General features: G+C 47.3%; 1 long non-coding RNA gene across 1 annotated transcript; it reads right to left on the bottom strand.

Annotated features, from left to right (window-relative positions):
- Nucleotides 1-4,719: 4,719 nt before the first annotated feature.
- LOC135387120 (uncharacterized) lies at nucleotides 4,720-5,455 on the bottom strand. Its single transcript, XR_010420872.1, has 2 exons — nucleotides 5,339-5,455; nucleotides 4,720-4,875 (listed from the first exon to the last, which is right to left on the bottom strand). It is a non-coding gene; the product is annotated as an uncharacterized LOC135387120 (long non-coding RNA).
- Between the last annotated feature and the right edge of the window lie 1,010 nt (nucleotides 5,456-6,465).

Raw genomic sequence — 6,465 nt, 5'->3', positions numbered from 1 at the left:
ATCATGCGGAGACAGAAACATGATAGCGCTAAAATGGCTTGATAACAGTTGCGTCACGCTGCTCTCGAACTGTTGTGGGGTGGAACCACTTGTCACTGTGAAAAGGTGGGACAAGAAGGCGAAGGACCATGTTCAAGTGGAATGACCAGCAGTAATTCCTGCGTAGAACAGGTTAGTGGGAGGTGTTGACCTTTTGGACAAACTCTGCTATAGTTACATGTTTGCCATACGATCAAAACGCTGGTACTTGTATATATTGTGGCATACGCTAAAGATAGCTGCTGAGGAAGCGATATGATCGACACCACGGGCTCAGATCCATGGCACTGAGGGAGCACCTCGCCGAGCTTGCAACTAGCTTGATTTTGTCCAAGAAGCGTCCAGCTAGAGGGCCGTCGCAGGAGCACCTTCCACTTTTCAAGAGTGTTGCTTTGCGACAAACATAAATGTCACGGGACGTGCGGGAATATGGGGCAGAGCACCGGCCCACGTGGAATGAGCGCCGTAACCGGTGCAAGATGTGTACGGGGGGGTTACACTTTTATCTCCTGTTCGAAATGTCAGGTGAACTTGTGGTTCAACAAGGATCGTGATTGTCTTGTAGAATTTCATATGTAGAAAATCAGATTGCACCTTTCTTTGTGTGTCTCAATTTCAAAATATACATTTCATTGCTTCAACTTGTCCCCTCAGTGTAAGCATGTACTGCCCACTGTTGCAGAGGTGGAACATCGCATAACCTTTGTTTATTGGAAGATAATGACGCAGAATTTGGTGAGGAGTATTCCTGACAGCAACATGAGCTTCTGGACCGAAGGTTCAATTATGTTCGCGCGTTGTTATACTGGGTAACACTGGGGTGGTTTTGGAAGGGAGAAATATCCACCGTCCTACGTGTGAAAAGGAAAGCGCAATGTACAAAACAACATTTAGTCTTTAGCATAATGCCGGACCTTTGCCACTGGGGTGTGAAGGACCAGAACAGAAAAATGTTTCTTTTAGCGAAAAGTGCACCTTGAGGACTAGCTGCGGTGACAACTGCTGCATGTTGGTAGATGGCACGGTGGTCGTAGTACACAATATTGTATTTTTCTTTTTTCTTTTTTTCACAACAAAGAAGCCATGCATTATCGAATCGAAAAGAAGTTCCTGCAGATGCGAAACATGTACTCGTTTCCCTGTCCTTATCATTACAAATTTTCTTAGCATCAGAGCCTTCACACATTTGTATCTGGCCACTGGAGGTCGCATCGTCAAAATGCGTGTTGCTCCCATTTGAAGCTGAGTGGGCAGATTTCCCACTTCTACATGCACTATGCCATTGATAGCACTTTGCAGCCGTCGTCCCTCATATGCCAGTAAACTGTAGCTCATCGTCATCATTGCCACCATTGATGGAGAAAGATTCGAGCGCCTAAGCTGTAGAAACATGGGGCACTTATTAAAGTTTGTTTTGTGTGCAACAACTATTCCTCGTGTTTATATGCAACATTTTATGCAGATGAAGAACCCTTCCTTATTGTTAAATTTCCGGATGAGGAAAATGACGTGGCAATGGTGCACTCAAGCGGGGTAGACAGTGGCTACTGTTGGTGGCCACCCGAGAAAAATTGCAACAAGCTACGCACTATGATGTGTGAAGGGTCCAAGCGCTTTGTAAAGTACCACGCATTGTAATAGAATGTTTCTGTAAGCACCTCCTTGCCTGATAGATTATCTCAGAAAAGTGCGTGGCGTGATGCTCTACGTTATGTCCATACACACTATACCTTTTTGCATGGAAGCCGGAGCACTGATTAAGTATCCCTCCGCCAGCAACAATAATACTCAAGGGTGCAATATGTTACAGGCTAAAATATTTGTTTTGTGCTGCAATGTGGCGTTTTCTTAGAAATAAGCTATTTTTACTGCAACCACATGTTCACCAGCTTATACGAATTTCATTTCATGAAACGTGACACAACACCTCCGGCAGCAGACACACGCACTTGTAATCTAAAATAAGAAAGTCTGCAATCATTACATTCCTTGTTGCCATTTAGCTATGGGGTATAGCATTTTTTCATTTTCCAAAGAACTTTCTATATGATAGCCACTATCCGTTTGTGTTAGGTTCATACGATGCAGCACGAAAAAACTGCGTACTGCGGAACAAACATCAGACCTGCAATCGCAGGCTCACGACGTACCAGGAAAAACCTAGGCTAATCAGCAGCTGTGGCTCTGACAGGGACGAGGAAGCAGTGCTGCCACCACCTCGAGGTATAGTGATGATTGGTACAGCCATGGAGCAGTTTTACGTGAACTCGTAGTGTTAAAAAAGCTGTACATTACTGTTTTTCCATCTCTCGACTTGTCAGTGTCGCGCTGTACGTGTACGGTATTTCATGGTGATTTCTGGATTGTATGTGGTGTTACCACATTATCTAGTTGCATTGTCCATATCAATTATGAGATTGCCATAATAAGTGGTCTAAGCAGCTGGAGTATTTTCGTGTGTTGAAGTGATTGGCAAGTTCACAAGACATTCGCAGGAGAAGGGTCGCAGCCCACTGTGCCTGCCTGTTGTTACTGCGGCTGCTTATGGTAAGAGAGGAAGATAAATGTTTGTTAAAGGAGCATGGAAATCACTTGGAACATATATTTTTTCACCGCTTGATATGAACATACTGCCTTCATAAACTGTCACGCAAAATATTTCCTTCAAAAAGCGCGAATTTCCTGAGAAAATTAGTTTGCAAGAATGCGCTCCGCGGCGACAGTCTTCCCCAAGCCGAGACTGGCGTGTGGTGACGTCAGGCGGCCGACCACTTCATTGGCTGCCGGAAGCGTCCGCTCCCCGCCAGAATCGTCTGCTAGCTCTTGAATCGTGGCGACTTACCGACTGAGATGCTGTTGCTATCTATTTGCGTTTGACAATCACTTGCGTTCTTACTTGATTTGTCTCGTACGTTTTGCATAAAACAAGACTGCGGGCAGTGTAAAAGGTGTGGCTAGGCCTCTGTGTCGCCGTGACGGCCCGGGTTGAGGTGGATCGTACGAGGTTGTGGTTTCTGTTCAGATTGTGCTGAGGTGTCGTTAATTAGTGAACAGTATTGTGCCTGTGTGTGCAGCATATATATGATACGACTAAATACATTCCTGTCAATTGGAGATTTATTCCATGTGCCATTGTTGTATGCTGCGTATGACCATTCAAAAAAGAAAATGCTTATTTGGCAATGTGTTTTGGGGTTTCCCATAGATCGCTAGCAGATGAACTCTACTGACTTTATTTTGGTATCCATGTTGTTGTGCTTGTGGAGACGTTGCGCTCCTGGTATCAGTTAGATATGGTAAGCGCAATGTTACACAGCTATGCATTCATCGGTCCACTTTTTCGCCCTAGAGATGCCAGTTTCCATGCAGGTCAGAGCCCATAGTGTTGACCACAACACGGAGAAGTCATGATGGTCGACTACCTCTTCAAGTGAAAACACTGGTCACTCCGCCGCGTCTTCATGACTATGCATTTGTAACCAAGAAGAAGCACTATATTTCAATCCGAATGTTCGTTCACACTTAGCAGCATCACTTACCAGCCTCCGGTACATACGTGTGGCGAAATCGAAGCTGGCGGCGCTTAGGCTCCAACTCCATAAAACGTTTCGTCAAGAAGAGCAGACGTGTCGCCTAAAGAGTGTTCAGTTCATCACCTGTCCTTTCCACGACGTCCGATGAGCAACAACGCTTCCTGCTCGGTCGGCTTGCCGGCGCCAGGACGCCGGCGAATCGCAAAAAAGAAAGAAAAAGACGGCGCGGCCATATGACGTTAGCGGCTGGCAGCCGAGTGAGGGGGCATTTCTGCCGCAAGATTCAAAGCTCCCTCGAGCTTCAGGATTGCGCGCTACGCTCAAACTTTCTGTGCGATGCGAATATGTATCACAGGGCTCAGAATCGTAATTTCTACTTCTCCCGTCATATTTTATTCCGATCATTTCCATGCTCCTTTAAATGTTATGTGCTTGTTCAAAGCATGCTGGAAAAACTCGCACTTGCCACAGTGTTGAACAGAGCATTTTTTGATGCCTCAGCCTCATCACGCCTTCAGTTGCCATAACAGAAAGCTTCCTTCATGAGAGGATACACATAATGCTTACGAAGACTTAAAAAAAACAAAAGCCAGCCGCAACCTTACTCAAACTAGATTCGTTCCCTCAATGATTGACCATGCCGCACACTATGAGTATTCTACTTGCACAGCTCGCTGCAGATATGCTTATGTTTAAAGGAGCATGGAAAGGAAATTTGAATGGCTGAAAACCGTTTTTAATTTGTCAAGCAGTGTGTAAAAATCATTCTCGTAAAATATTTCGGCTGAACAATGTTTTGTTACAGCGCAGTTCCATTTACAAAATCGCTTCCGTGGCGGGAGGCTCGCACGCTCCAGCCACAAGCCACTCCCTATTGACTGTGACGTCAAACGTTAAAAGTGCTCTCATTCGCAGTAGTAATGTATCAGCTCAAGTATCCGGAAACTGACATCTTTGCCTGGACGCCATTAATTAGCAATTAGAGCTAATTGGGACCCCCCACATTAATCAGGACCCACTAGGGAGTCATTACACTAATTGGGGATCATGTAAGACACGTCCAGACGAAGATGTGAGTTTCCGGATACTTGAGCTGATAAAAAATAAAAAAATAGGTAGAAAATAAAATGAAAAGATAGAAATAGAGTGGAGAGAAACAATTTATTGGAAAATCAACGATGCCGCGGCGAAGAAACGGCTCCGGGGTGACCAGTGCTTGTTGACGTCGGGTAGTTGCAGAGATCGACGACAGGTGGCCACTTAGTTGCAAGGCATCACACCAGATGGCGCCACCATCATAGCTCTAGAGGAGAGAGACAGAGAACAAGATACTAGCGGCAGGTAAAAATGACAGCACTGCTAAACAAGTCTAGGCATGCGAGAGAAAAGGTCTAACCGCTACTGCTAAACAGAAAACAGTACACATCGGGGGAAAGGCTTACGGGGGGACGATCGCTTAGGCCTAACCACAACACTACGCAGCTAACACAAGGCGGGAACCACACATCGCTAAACATGCGAGAAAAGGCTTAACACGAGCGCGGTCACCGCTAAACACGGCAAACATACGAGAAAAGGAGCGCGCTTGGGCATAACCTCAACACTACGCAGCTAACACAAGGCGGGAACCACACATCGCTAAACATGCGTCAACAGGCTTGGACACCGCAAAACAAGTCTAAACATGCGAGAAAAGGCTTAGCACGAGCGCGGTCACCGCTAAACACGGCAAACATACGAGAAAAGGAGCGCGTCAAATCACTCACCTTTTCCCCCGCGGCAACTTCCAGGCAGAAACTGAGCGAGCGCGGAGAACAACACGTCTGCTCTCTACGAGATCCAGCCAGCAACTGAGCGAGCGCGCGGAGCGCACGTCCGTCTTCCGCGACGGTCCGAGAGAAACTGAGAGAGGCGACGCGCAGCGGCTGCTATGGATGCGCGCGCGCCCTCTGCTCCACCCGTCCGCGCATGCGCGCGCGCTGCTAGCGGCGACGGGTGGCTTTTCGGTTTCGTTTTCATTCTCCGTTCTTTGCGCGCGCGCGCGCGCGTTTATCTCTATAAAGGCAGCGCGCACCGCACTCGCGTCATCATTCTGACCGATACGTGGAAAACGCCATGTGTGGTTTATTCTCCTGCGTTTCTCGTGGTCGCAAGGAAAAGACAAAAAACGAAGAACTTCGCGAATTTATACGCGGTATCGTGGAGGAAGCCTTTCAAGTCCACCGTCTGGAATGGTTGCAAGCGCGTCAAGAAATGTGTCAGGACAAGATGAAGACGCTCGACCGCATCTTAGCGGCGGACAGACTGGCGAAAAAGAAGTCCAACTTTAGCCTGGACAATCTGTATTGGGAACGCAGTTCCGATGTAGAGGACGACGACGAGGATGTGTAAATAAAAGCGATGCATTTCTCTTCGAGTCTCAGTCACTTCTTTCTCTTCGTGCAACGTGTACGCACGCAACATGTCTTCCCCCGAACCTTTTCGTTTCCGTCATCCCTTTCGCTGTATCTTAAGCGGCCCCTCCATGTGCGGCAAATCTACGTTCGTTGCTAACGTGTTGAGGAACCTGAGCGACGTGGTAGACAAGCCTCCGTCACAAATATTCTACGTGCAGAAATATGCTTCGCCGAGCATGCAGGACGAATTCGGGGACTCCGTAAAATTTACCAAGGAGCTACCGCGAGAGTGGGACACGTCGCGCGCTACGCTGATCGTCGTCGACGATCACATGACCGACGCCGGTTCCTTGAAGGAGGTGACCGATCTTTTCATTCGGGGTTCTCACCACGCCAACGCCTCGATCTTCTTACTCGTTCAAAACATCTTTTTCGACAGTAGCCATTTTAGAACAATATCCTACAACGCCAGTTACGTCGTCCTGTGGCGCACCGTG

This window comes from Ornithodoros turicata, chromosome 3 (assembly GCF_037126465.1).
Source record: "Ornithodoros turicata isolate Travis chromosome 3, ASM3712646v1, whole genome shotgun sequence".
Classification (NCBI taxonomy): domain Eukaryota; kingdom Metazoa; phylum Arthropoda; class Arachnida; order Ixodida; family Argasidae; genus Ornithodoros; species Ornithodoros turicata.
The sequence above is the reverse complement of the archived record's forward strand: the minus strand, read 5'-3'. Positions and strand labels throughout refer to the sequence as shown.